At 39.6% G+C, this 14,572-nt stretch overlaps 1 pseudogene; it reads left to right on the forward strand.

The window, feature by feature from the left end:
* Positions 1–7,104: 7,104 nt before the first annotated feature.
* On the forward strand, positions 7,105–7,262 carry LOC116412583 (annotated as a pseudogene).
* Positions 7,263–14,572: the final 7,310 nt, after the last annotated feature.

The raw sequence follows: 14,572 nt of genomic DNA on the forward strand, positions 1-14,572 counted from the left end.
ATACTAGGTTGTTCCTTGTGTGTGTATATATATCATAGCCTCAGAACCAGTTATCCTTCTAAACACTGATTGTTTTATCAGATTCTGCATTCTATTGAAAGCTATATAAATGTCTATGGTGAATGGGCTCTTTGCATATTGATAAATATTTCCCTAAGGCTTCAGTGCTAGGGGAAACTAACAGCATAACAGCATGATTCCAAGAGAACACACATGCTTCACTAATATACTTAATCCTTTCCCCCAGCATTTGCTTAATTACAGGCTTTGCTAGTAAATGAAGGACCCGTGGGGCTAATTTTCTTAATTGTTATATAATAACAAACATGAAGTTTGATCTTGGTGTAGCAACCAAAGCAACCTATCTAACGTATGGTATCATACAGAAAACCATTACCTGCTGCCTGCTGATTGGTTGATATGGGCTATTAGAACTAGAGCCTTGCTATTTATGTTGAGTGTATATAGTATTACTTCTCCTATGCAGGTCCTAAGGAGTCAAGAATTGATTCCACTGATAAGGCAAATTATTCAATACAGAAATTCAGATTTTTAAATTACATCTTTTCTCAGCTCTTTTAAAGGGGTTGTCCACCTTCGAATTAACGTTTAGTGTGATGTAGAGAGTAATATTCTCTGACAATTTGCAATTGTTCTTCAGTTTTTTATTATTTGTAGTTTTTTAATTATTTCAGTTTTTGTTCGTCAGCTCTCCAGCTTGGAGTTTCAGTAGCTATTTGGTTGCTGGGATCAAAATTACCTTAGCAAACAGGGTGTGGCTTGAATGAAGGACTGATATATGAGTAATGAACAGAAAAATAAGTAATATAAAGTAACAATAACAATTAAACTGTAGCCTCATAGAACAATAGTTTTTTTGGCTCAGGGGTCAGTGACCCCCATTTGAAAGCTGGAAAGAGAAGAAAAAGGCAAATAATTCTAAACTTATGAAAAACAAATAATGAAGCCTAATTGAAAAGTTGCCTAGAATTGGCCTTTCTATAACATACTAAGGGGCATATTTATTATGCTGTGTAAAAAATGGTGAGAAAACTCACCACACATCGCCAGGCTTCGCTGTGTAAAAATGGCGTAAAATTGGCGTAAATTTTTATGCGTTTTTTTTTCCACCGGAACTTGTGGAAAATAACAGCATAATATCCGGCGTAATATCCAGTGTTCAGACGGCGATCTTTTCCATTTATTTTACACAGCTTTTTACTCCGTTTTTTCGGCAAATTAGTTTTACACAGCATAATAAATATGCCCCTAAGAGTTAAATTAAAGGTAAACCACCCCTTTAAAAACCCCATGAGCAAGTTCCCACTTTTTACTTCACTCACTACACCTCCCCTATTTTCACTGCTTCATTCCTACACCATTAATGGCATTTTTTTCAGCCTGATTTGGCACAGCTCCTATTATTCTCTTAATCTGCTGTGTCTCCTAAAGCTTTCTGGGACAGGCATACCTATGCCCTATAGGTTATACAGTCACTATGCCACAAATATAATCACCCATTTTTCTCCCTAAATTGTCTGGAATAATCTGTTCCGCCCTTAATTCTTTGCAATTAAAGTTACCAAATGCAGATAAACACCGAAGTTTAACCCCTTCCCACCTACCTGCCCATGCTCTGTGCTGTCATTGCTTGAGAAGTTATGTAAGCTGTTGCATAAGTTGCATAAATTGCATATGTTTAGGGGCCCAATGATCTTGCTGTGAGGTCCAATAACTATAATATATATAAAAATAATGAATGTGCTAATAAGTCAGTACTTTATTTGGGGGGGTGGATCTAAAATAAATATTACACATAAAAATATTATACATAATATTATACATTTCTACATACATAAAAATTATACATAAGTTTCTTTGAAAATAAGCAGTTTTTGTATAACATTTTATACACGGAGATACCACTGCGACTAATGTGGCACCTTCCAAAAAGACAGGTTTAGGATGGTGGGGAAATAGAGAGTACCAGCTTAACTGCATCAAATTACTTTACTTTCATGATAAACATTTCCATCACTAGCTGCTTGGCTTTATGCAGAGCTCAGCTGCTACTCATGTTACATGCATTTTTATTTAATGAAGCAGGTTCTTTTATAAGTTTCTATCTATACATCTCTTATTGGGTTCTGTCAAGAGCGACTGTTACGATTAGGGTTGCCAACTTTCCAGGGAAATTTTACCTGCCTGTGGAGAGGAGGGCAGGGGGATGATACCATGGTTTAGGGAGTTGGTCGTGTGAGTGGGGATGGAGGATTTAAAAGGCTGGGTAGGGTGGTGAAATAGTTCAGGTCGGGAAGGGAAATGATGGGGAATTACACAGTTGGGTGGCAATCCTAGTTCTGATCCAAGCTAGAGAAACCAAATGCAGTACTTACTGCACTCTATACTGCACAGACAGCTTAATCCATTCAACTCTGTTGCCAGTATCATGCCAGTAGACATGCTTACAAGGTGTCATTTTGCAAGTATTTTTCTCTTCTTTCTTTACTGGATCCAAGACAGTGAACCATACAATGCAGCGGTAGACTGGTGGTCATTTGGTGCCACCATCTGTGAAATGGCCACTGGCATATGCCCCTATGACTACAGTGACATCAAGGAACTCATTAATTCAACCATCAGGAAAATAACTGAGATACCTCACTGGCTTTATAAAGATCTATAAAAATCTTCTAAAACAGGTGGGTAGCATCAGTGGTATAGAGGTACTGTAACATTATCAAATATATTTCTGCTCCATTTCTGCTCCATTGGAGGTATTCATGCAATTGTCCATTGATACTTTAGCTCCTAAGACAGAAGCCAAAAAAACGCCTTGGCTTGCGAGGGGATATCAGGTACCACCCATTCTACAAGTCCATCGATTGGGTGGCGCTGGAAGAGAAAGCAGCCCAACCACCTCCTGGGGTCAGTGACCTCCACTTGAAAGCTGGATAAAGTCAGAAGAAGAAGGCACATCATTAAAAAACTATAAAAATGAAGACCAATTGAAAAGTTGCAAAGATCTGGCCATTCTATAGCATACTTAAAGGTGAAACCACCCTTTTAATATTCATTTGAAAGGGAGCATTTACCTTTGAATTAACTTTTGGTATGAATTTGCAGTTGGTCTTCATCTTTTATAGTTTGTCATTTGTGTCCCCTCTCATATACTCACTACCTGACCACCATTAGTTTGGCACAGCTCAATAGGTATGAGAAGCTGGGCAAGAGGACTATTATACAGCAGACCCTGTGGTCTGGGCTACCTCCTGTTCTGGTAGTTACACTGCTATCTCTCTGATCAGACGCTTTTTGTTTGGAATTCTAGCAGCTTACTGGTTGCTTAGGTCCAGTTTACTATAGGAACCAGCCAGTGGTTTGAATGAGATTCAAAAATAAATAGCAGATGCATAAATAGAAAGATTAGTAGTAAAAAGCCTGAGCTCATTAATGGGAGTACAAAAAGTTAACAGATTATCCAAATCAACCATATAATCTGCACTGTAAACAGCACAGGGATAGAGAGGTTTGGCCTGCCCACTGTCAGTGCCACTGCCATCAGAAAATTTGGGGCACGTACAAGTTATTTAAATGGAACCCCCATAAACACAAGCACTCAGTACTAAAATTTGGTCACCGCCCTTGTGTGTGCAATTTAAACAGTTACTCCGTAATAAGCAGTTCATATTAATTAATGTGCTATTTAACAATAAGTTCATGGGCATTGGCGGAGTTTGCCCCTGTCAAGCTTCTCTGCATTGTCTTTAGCTTGATATATAGGGATGTAGCGAACATCGCCAAAAATGTTCGCGAACCCGTTCGCGGACTTTCGCCAAAACTCGCGAATATTCGCGAACTTTGCGAACCCCAAAGACTTCAATGGGAAGGCGAACTTTAAAACCTAGAAAAGCCATTTCTGGCCAGAAAACTGATTTTAAAGTTGTTTAAAGGGTGCCACGACCTGGACAGTGGCATGCAGGAGGGGGATCAAGGGCAAAAATTTCTCTGAAAAATACTTTGTAAAAAAACCGCAAAAAAAACCGCAAGCTATTCCTATGTATACGCAAAGGCGAAAAACCGAAGCGAAAAAACACGGCGGAAAAAACCGAGGCAAAAAAACGCGGCGCAAAAAAAACTGCGGCGAACCCAAAATGGCGAACATCGCCAAAAGTTTGCGAATTTGCGGACTTGCGAACACCCGATGTTCGCGCGAATTAGTTCGCCGGTGAACAGTTCGCTACATCTTTATTGATATATAAGTTTTTAGGCAAGTGATGTTAAAGGGGTAGTTCACCTTTACATTAACTCTCAGTATGTTATAGAATGTCCTGTTCCTAGCAACTTAGAAATTGGTCTTCATTATTTATTTTTCATAGTTTTTAAATTATTTTCCTTCTACTTTTAAATCTTTCCAGCCATAAAATGGGGAGTCACTGACATTGGCAGCCAAAGACTATTGTTCTTTGAGCTTACAATTTTATTATTGTTCATTTTTATTACTTATTCCTCTCCTATTCATATTTCAATCTCTCGTTCAAACCACTGCCTGGTTGTTTAGGTAAACAAGACCCTAGCAACCAGTTGCTAATATTCCAAACGGAAGCACTGCTGAACAAATAAGCTGAATAAATAATTCACTCTACCATTTAAACTTTTATTGAACCAACAAATGTATTTTTTTAGTGTAATATTGGTGTGTAGGAGCCATCTCAGTGCATTGTGCCTGAGTCGGAGCTTTCAGAAGGAGCCAGCGCTACACATTAGAACTGCTTTCAGGTAACCTATTGTTTCTCCTACTCCCATGTAACTGGAGGAGTCCCAAGCCGGACTTGTATTTCTTACTATTGAGTGCTATTCTGATATCTACTGGGAGCTGCTATCTTAATACCTTCCCATTGTTCTGCTGATTGGCTGCTGGGAGGGGGGTGATATCACTCCAACTTGCAGCTCAGCAGTAATGTGTGACTGAAGTTTATCAGAGCACAGGTCACATGGCTGTGGCACCCTGGGAAATTAAGAATATGGCTAGCCCCATGTGTAATTTTAGAATGAAATATTAAAAAAACAGTTTGTGTTTTTGAAAAACTAATTTCAGTGCAGGTTCAGCTGGAGAAGCGCTATTAATTGATGGGCTTTGAAAAAAAATGTTTTCCCATGACAGTATTCTGTTAAAAAGTGTCAAACTTGTGCTGCTGCATTAAAGTGATCTGTAAGAGCAGCTATAATGATAATCAGCAATGTGTCTGGACACTGGCTTGACAAGCAGGATCTTCCATTCTCTTGTACAGCAGTTATCCATCCCTGTCCAAATACATCTTTAATGTTGGTTATCTTCCAGATCTTCTCAAGAGCAAATATCCTCTTTATCTGAGGTTTATTGTTATTTTGTAAAAATGTGTGACAGAAATGTCATTAAAGTTGTAAATTACACAAGGAACAGCTTTCTCAATGCAAATGTTTTAATATGAAATAAAGCACTGGTTTGTAGCTGATATAAATAGGAGCACCACAAAACATCTAATGACCACAGCCCACAATGACAAATTCAGAGTACTGGGGTTACTCTTCCAACATACAGATACATATAAGTTGGATGCCTTCATTTACATGATATTTGTAGGCTTGTTTATCAATTTTCGAGTTTGCGAATCTGAGAGTTTTTTTTCTACTTCAAATAAACTCGCATTTTAAAAAACCCAGTTTTAAAAACACATTTGCTTATTTATTAAATAATCCAAACACAAAAAGCTCAGTTGAATAAAGAAAGTTGAATACTTCCTTTTTAATATATGTGTAGGGGTTTGATAAAATAGGCCCCACAGGATGGATACCCCTAGGATAGGCCCCGGGAGGGTAATGGTTAAGGTACAATGGGTATAGCCTGGTATATCTATAGTTAATGGGGAGTATCCCTTGTAGTCCGGGTTATGGCCACAGGGTGGTGCATAGGCCTATAAAATGGGAAACAGCCATGTGCTGTGAGCCATCTTAGTTTGGGAGTCTCTAGAGAGAGGAGCTCCAGTTAATAGATAGTAGATATCTGTAAGTAGGACACTTTAGGAGTGTCATGTAGGGAGTGGTAGGTAAGAATGGGCCGCCATTGCCCCTCCAGGAGTGTATAGGGATTAAGATCCCACCAGCATTACATCAGCTGGGAGTTTAGGGCACACAGTGTGTAGGTAAGGGAGAGATAGTCTCCAACAGATGGGAGAACCCTGCTAAAGAGTTCCTGGGCGTAGTACCGGGGGTGAGTCTTTGTGGAGGGTCTGCCTGGCGAGAGTACCGGGGGGACCTCTGGGTACCCCTTTTGAGAGAGGTTCTTTGTGCTATGATGTAACCTGTGGATGTGCCCTGACTGTCTGATGATACACTACTGGAGAGGTCTGCCCAATAAAGATCAATCTGTTTCATCACAATCTGCTGTATTCCGTGTATGTATACCCAGGACCACTACAAGCTGGTAAGGAATTACCCCAGGGAGGGGCAAATCAGCCTGAAGCCAGTGGATCCCATTGAGGGGTTAATACACCACATCAAGTCCCAGGGTGAGAGTTGTAGTTCCCCCATAGCAGAGCCCTGGGTGGAGGCACGCCATTTATCAGAGAAATCCCTGCCCCCATAGTAAGCGGGGCTCAGAACTCCTTGAAGCGCCAACAAGTACCAGTAATCAGCAGGTAGTGCCACAGGCATTTATAAAGTGGGCTACATATGCATTACCCAATACAAATTTCAAGTGGGAGCTATAATGAAGCACTCCGTTCTTTAGGTGGCACTTTACATTTATCTCTGTGCACTACATTGATGAGCCTCAAGAAGGGGTGAAACCGGTCTGTAGTTGGGAATCTGATCAGCTATTATCCTTGCTTCTGCTTTAGAAACCCACTGGATGAGCTTTAGCCTATAGGATAAACCCATGTAAATAGGATTTTCTTGGAGCTCTTTGGGATTAGTTCCCAGAATTCCTTTTGTTTATTTGCATCTGTATGAGGCAGTCTCCTCAACCCTAATGATTTGTTTGTGAATCTCTGTACACTAGAAATCCTGTTCTTCACTCCCTGGTCCTAATGCAAGAGAAGTTAGTGAGGTGGGGCGGTAGCATTGAGCTTTGCGCAGTGGCAGTATCATAGCCAATGAGGTCAAACCGAGGTGTGATTATTGCTAATTGTGCTGAAGCTGAGGCTTGATGAAAGTAGAGGAGCTGTGTTCCCATTAGGGAAGAGCTGCTGGCCTATTTTTTGTCGGGGGCTTCGCACATGCTCCTTCTGCCTAATCAAGCTTCACTTCCTTTGCCCCAGCCATTAGGCGGGAGGTATTTTCCTTTTTTCCTTGCCAGCTGGAGCCTTACCAAGGCGATTAATGGCAGTGCACCCGTACACTTCTGCACCCTTTTTGTGTTTAATCTGTGCACCCTGGATAGGTGTCATAGTCTTCTGGGCTTGACCTAGGCCAAGACTTGGTGGTTCTCACCCTAGCTTTGGCGAAGGTGGATCTGCCCGCACATGCTGTTCATTGGCAAAAGCCTTGGACACATGAGCATGGGAGCCCATGCCTTTGGGTAGGACTCACAGGCGATGACTCAACATCGGTAGCATTGAGTTGGCAGCAGGGATGACAAAAGCACACCTGTAGCCATTTACACTGGATATTGATATTGCATTGGCATGTGCCTTGGATGTATGTATGTATATTTTTATGTATAAAGTGCTACTTATGTACGCAGTGCTGTACAGTTGAATAGATTAATACAACAGGGGGTTATTAAAATAATAGATAAATATAAAGTATAACAATTAATACCAGGTACAGTTGCAATAAGTTAAGAAACAAAAAGATAAGAGGATGGAGGTCCCTGCCCCGTAGAACTTACAATCTAAATGTCCAGTAGAATGGCATTCAGTAGGGTGCCCAGTAGAAGTGGATGAAAGTGTTGGCACCTACTGCTTATTATCCTGTCCAAGAAAGGTCAATTACAGAACATCTAACATGTATTTCTTTGTAAATGGATGCTAATTCCTTGACTCACATTTCCTGAAACTAGGCTGAATCATGTTTCCTTAAGAAATACCTTTTTTAAGTCAGAGATCAGTAACAATTCTCGCTGAATTTATTGGCAGCCCCTACATGACTGAACAGACATAATGTAATGCATTTGCAAATTGCTTTCTGATCTATGTTAATTCTTCTATCCAAAGTGGAACTGTGATAATGAATGCACCTTAGGGACTTTCTTTTTCGGGTTCTTAATTTTCCTTCAAATACAGAACTGAACACTTTGAAATTATTAATACATCCATCCACCTGGCAAAATAAAGTTGATCCAGTTTTTGCAGGAAGAGAATCAGTCAGAAAGTACATGTGCCTCATAGCTAAAAGGCCACAAAACAATGGGACTGTAAAGGTGGCCACACACGTGGCGATCTGACGATGTTTCGTGCAACCATTGGTCGCACGAAACATCGTCAGATCCGCCACACACCGTCAGGGCTGAAACAGCAGATAAGGAGGTGGAAACAATAGGATTTCTTCCTCCTTCTGCCGATTCAGCCCTGACGGCAGATTTTGGTCAGGCGCCTTCTATGGCGCCCTATCAAAATCTTTTAACCGGTCCGATTGGCGAGTCGACCGATATCAGCAGCTTCCTGCGAGGTTCCTGCGTGTATGGCCAGCTTAAGACTGGAGACTGACACAGAGAGCAAGAGACAGCCTTTCTCCAGAAAAGATTCAGATGAACAATAAAACAAAAACAATGAATAGGTTCTGTATGTATGTAATTATAATGTAGTATATCCTGTTGGCCAGTGCTTTTCTAGGCAGATTCACCCCAGGTTTTTCATGTAAGTTGGATGGATTGCAATGTTTCAAGAAGTTTTTAGGAGCGTATGGATGGATTTTCCATGTATGGCATTAGCATTAAGCCAACTCTCTACAGCATTCTGCCTCCTGTATATTATCGCATTTCAGGGTCTATCTATAACACTGACCTGTGTAGGATGGCGGAACAGAAGAAGCCATTACTGAGAAGAACTATGTGAATACAAATCTGGAGTTTGTCGAAATTGTGATCCAACTGGAATGATTTGATGAAATAGTAAAAAAGTTATGTGGTCAGAAAGACCAAGATCTTCTGGGCAAAGTTCAAAGCAATATGAGTAGTACAGATCTAACACTGTCGACAATGGAAAAAACACCATACCTTCAGTGAGATGTGATGATTGTAGAATCATGCTGGAGGGCTTGTTTAAAAAGAAGGGCTAATGCATAGTGCAAAATAGTGAAAATGCAGCCAGAGAATCTGTTTCATTCAGACACCTTCAGTATCTTAAGCTTTGGTGACAGGTCATCTTTTCAGCAGATCGCAAATGATTGCAAAGAAAAGGGCAATCAAAGGTTGAAGTGCCTCAAGAACAAACAAGGTGAATAAGCTACTATGTCCCTGTCACAGCCATGACCTCAGTGCATATTAACATAGGTCAAACCTAAACAAACTGGGTCAGTCCTTATTCGTATAACTGTTATTGATGCCAAAGGTGGCTATACAAAATATTCAAGCGTGTAGGTGTGAAATTTGTGCAAACAGCAGAATTCAGGTTCTAACATAAACAATATCACATAAAAAATTATTTTGAGTTTCAGTATGAGGAAATGCTCAGTGTAGGGCTTGTAACTCCAGTAAAATGACAGAATCAAGGTTCTAAAGACCTTTGCAAAGCACTGGGTATATAACAGTTGCCATTTATTATACAAGTAGGTTGGTTTTTCCTCTGTTAAATGAACACAACAGTGTATGAATCTAAATCAGAAAAATATTTGCACAAGGAACACATTCCACGACGAGGAGCAGGACAGAGTCATTTTTCAATAGAAAGCTTTTTATAAATAGTCCTGGTCAAAACCAGCAGAACAAATATTGTGCACCTTGGAATCTAAAGCTACGTATATTAAGAGTAAAAGGGTGTCTGTTTTGCGCTGAATTTTAGAATGGTTGGGCTACTTAAGGAATGTTGACCATCTGAAATATTCTGGGATGAAACTGGCAATGTCCATTTTGGGTGGTTTACTTTCCTTATGCAAACTTTGCCTTGAATCCTCCCTGGAACTAAATCACAGCTAACACAGTTGCTCAAAACAACACATTCCTTGTCGTGTCTCTGGCCAAAAGTCACTTCTTGGAGCTGCTGAAGACTTTTTCAGGCAACAGGTGCTTTGCCAACAAAGGGATGCAACCGTAATGTCTCCAATTCTAATTTATTTGTAGTTTAACAATTTGAAACCAATATATGTGTGACCTGTTGTTCTGGGGCAGTGAATATGCCCCTTCGTAGTTTAAATGATGTGTGTGATCTACCATTCATTTCACCTACATTAGCCATTCATTTTTACCATAAGGCTCTAACATAATTAGGTATTTAGGAATGATACAAATGAGAGAAAGGGATCGATCGCAAGTTTGTAACTAAAAACCCCTGCTTTTGAAAATACATGCACTAGCATAGATACTAAATTACTTGGAACTGCTTGACCAGTATTGCTAAGATTTCCTAGTAATGTCAGTATATATGAGATGTCTCAGCTGGCTGAGTGTGTGTTTAATCACTCATTATGAAGCCAAATTCTCTATAGCAGAATGTGGTTTATTAATTGCTTTTGCACAGGCAAGAGGGCTTTTAATTGCCAGACAGCAATTGATGCAAAACTATGCTGAGATAGGGCTTGAAAATGGCAATAATTGTGTGTATTAACTGTGGCAAAGCCCTATTCGGATATCTGTTAGTATTTTATACTAATGTGTAAATTTGTAATTTATAATTTGTTCAGTAACACATTCAATTTTTGTTTAAATATCCAATCTCTTACTAGTTTATCCCAAATAATTAGAAGATGGAATATGAGGCCCCTGACTATTGTAATAACTAGTAGAATTTTCCTTTAGTCAGTAAAGAGAAGAAATAGGGTAGGGTAAGCATAAAAGTCTTCACTAAAGCATCTACACCAAGAGACAAAACTAAGGGTAAGTACAGGTAAGCAGCAGCAGGGGGTGTAATACCAGCAAATTATTGATGTTGTTTATTGCTCTTTTTTTTTTAAACTCTTTATTTATGTTTTATTTATTTTTTTAGAACAGGTTATACAGATAATTGCAATTCTGTAAGTTGCTTAGTTATGAAACAGGGAAAGGAAAGGGTTCAAAGGGTAAGGAGAGATAGGGAAGAGAGGGAGAAGAGGGGGAACAGTAAAAGTAAAAGTGAAGTTAAAATAACCTCCACATTGCCAGAGCATGAGAACAGGTTATACAGATAATTGCAATTCTGTAAGTTGCTTAGCTATGAAACAGGGAAAGGGAAAGGCCCAAAGGGCATGAAGAGATAGGGAAGAGAGGGAAAAGAGGGGGAAAAGTAAAAGTAAAAATGAAATTAACATAACATCCACTTTGCCAAAGCATGAGATACCAGGTATCAGATATTTAGGTTGACAAGAGGGTCCGGGGGTCCTTTTCTACTTTGCCTATGGATGGTCTTTTGAAGAAAGTGTTGGTTGTGAGTGGGCCGCTCTCCTTCATTTGTGTCTTTGTGGTCATTTCTCCATTTAGGCTGAGGGGTCTGAGGTACCAGTTTGCCCAGCTAGTGGGTACAGTAGGTCCCATGATAGCCAAATTTTATTAAAAGCCACAGTTCGGGATTGGTTGCTCTTTTATTATACAAACCCAACTATCCACATGCCATTATAGACAAGTGTGGGCAGCCAGCAGACACAGCGCTCAAACTGTCAGCATCGCAGAAGCACTATATGATCACTATGGGCAGAACCAATTTTTGAAACCCGGCCCAACCAGGACCTGCGGCCCACAACCCATACCCAAACCCACACCTGAATATGCTTTATCTGCAACCCGATCTATGGCCACTGACCAACATTAAACAGGAAGAGCTGTTGCAAACTGGAAGTATCATGATTAGAATGGTTAGCTGGCCTTATTTAAATATCTTGCCTTACGTTGCGGCTCCATCCTAAAAATAATACTAAGTGGCTCAGTTTTTATGGTAACAAGAGGGGGAATGTATATATACAAGCCTCAGTGTATGTAATCCCCAGGCTCTCTTTCAAAGCTAAATACAAATGAAGTGATAACAAGCTCACCCCGTGAATTATGTGGTCCGGGTGTGTAAACCCCGGACCCTCCACCTCCAACACACGATTTGAAAACAGTCCTGGCAATGTTATTGGAAACACACTCACCAAAGACAAGTGGTGGTCCAGGTGTAGCGCCCTGAACCCGTAGCCTGAGGTATTAAGCAAACATCAGTTTGAAGAGAAATGGCACGCACTCCTTGGTCCACTAAAAACTTGTCCTAAAGGACCTTTTTGTTTTAAAGATCTCTGCAATAAAGACAAGTTTTAGTGGACAAAGGAGTGCGTGCCATTTCTCTTCAAACTTACTGTGAGCATAGCCGAGTGAGGGAGACATCATAAAGATCATTCTCACCTAAATCTACTATGTTGATTACAATTCTGACATGGAATGTATAACATTTCTATAAATAAATCCCCATTTCATAAAAAGCAATGTTTGTTTAAAATAAATACAGAACCGAAATATGCTTCTTATCTAACTCACCTCATTTGCTGTAATAATGTCACTACCATACATACATTATTTGTCAAATGAAAGCTAATTTTCCCACAATATAGATATGCAAGTGTATTTAAAAGAAATCCCATGTTGTGCCTCTCTGTTAGAGCAGCTCAGAGGAGCAGCGTGTGATGTGCTTATTCAGAAATAATTGTCTCGCTTATGTGTTAACCATTTGTCTGTGGAATTTCTACCTCATTATCTACAGCCTAATATAGAAAAGTAACTGTACCAGGACTTAGCGAGACTGATTAACCTGACGTAGTTGCACCAAGACAATCTTAATTAATAATAGAGTCCCGTGTAATACACTGGTCCAGATTTGTGGCCACAAAGGCCCGGGCCTAGGGTGGCACAAATTTAGGGGGTGGCATATGGAGCATTGGGAACAGGATGTGCATAAAACTTCAGCATATCCAGTCCCCAATGCTCCACATGCGCAATCCTGAGCGGGGGGGGGGGGGTGGGGGCGGGGAATGAGGGTGGCCTCTGGGCACCTTCCAATCAAATCCGGTGCTGGTAATACATATGGGATTAGAGATTGCTAACGTACAAAGATGTATTTATCAATTTTTGAATTAGTGAATTTTACAGATTTTACATAAACATGAGATTAGCGCTAGCCACAGAAAAATTCCCAGACTTACTATTCAATCCTAGATGATTTTTAGAAGCATATTTATCAATGGGTGGAAGTAAGGGTTCACCATTTGATTAATAAGCTTCTAAAAATTCCATAGGAATTAATAGAAAGTGGGTGATTTTTTCTGTGGTGAGCTCTAATCTAATGTTTTGTTTACTTTTACTTGAGGTTTTTTTCTGGCGGCTTTTCGTGTTTTTTTTTTCTTTAAAGGAAAACTATACCCTCTAACAATGTCGGTCTCTATAAAAATATATTGCATAAGCAAGCTCATATGTAAAACCCTGCTTCATCTAAATAAACCATTTTCATGAAAATATACTTTTCTAGTAGTATGTGTTATTGGGTACTCCTAAATAGAAAATTGCCATTTTAAGAATCAAGGGCCGCCTCCTGGGATCATAGGATTCACAGTGCACACAAACAAGCCAAGGCACACATACATGCTAGGCCCCATCAGCCAATGAATGGACAGAGTTCTGCCTTTTACTCCCACACTACTTCCTGTTACAGTTAGAGCTGCATTATTTCTAGTCATGTGATCCCTGAGGGAGCACACAGCCCATCACTAAATGGTGGCTCAAGGGAAAGGATGTAAAAGGGCAATATTTACTGATATATATATATTCCAGTTTGGCAAGATTCTTTTATAGGTCACTTAACATAATACATTAAGGCTACATATTTATTCTGGGAGTATAGTTCTCCTTTAATAAATACAGACTATTCAAGGTCCCAAAGGATATTTTTGAGTATATTTGCATTTGTGTTTTTCAACGCATTTTTTAATTCAGACATACTTGACATTTCACTAACCTTGAAATTTTGCTTATTTTTTTTAAAAAAGTTGAATACATAAAACTTGATAGAATCAAACCATGAAAAAGAAACTTGAATGGATTGAATTTCGTATTCTTCTCATCATTTTCAATGGGTCTAAAAGTTCTCAAAAAAGGGTGAGGAATATGAAAAACCTGTCAGGGAATGCTAACTCATGTGTCTTGCTTGATTGGATCCATGACAGGGAAGCAAACTTTAAGCAAAATGTAAGTACTTCCATTAAAATAAATGACATTGGGAGTGCATGGGTGCACCGTATTTACCTATAAAGCCTTCTGCATTTATATACATTTACATTTTAACCATTCTACCAAAATACCATAGTAGAATCAGTCATATTAATATTCCCAGTTCAATCATTTTACTGTGAATCCCATTGGTTCTCTAAATACACAGATTGAAGGAAATGATACCCAATGTTGCATGTCAGGCCTTTCAGCTGCTTGTTATATACAGTTGCC

Source organism: Xenopus tropicalis, chromosome 7 (assembly GCF_000004195.4).
Source record: "Xenopus tropicalis strain Nigerian chromosome 7, UCB_Xtro_10.0, whole genome shotgun sequence".
Lineage (NCBI taxonomy): Eukaryota > Metazoa > Chordata > Amphibia > Anura > Pipidae > Xenopus > Xenopus tropicalis.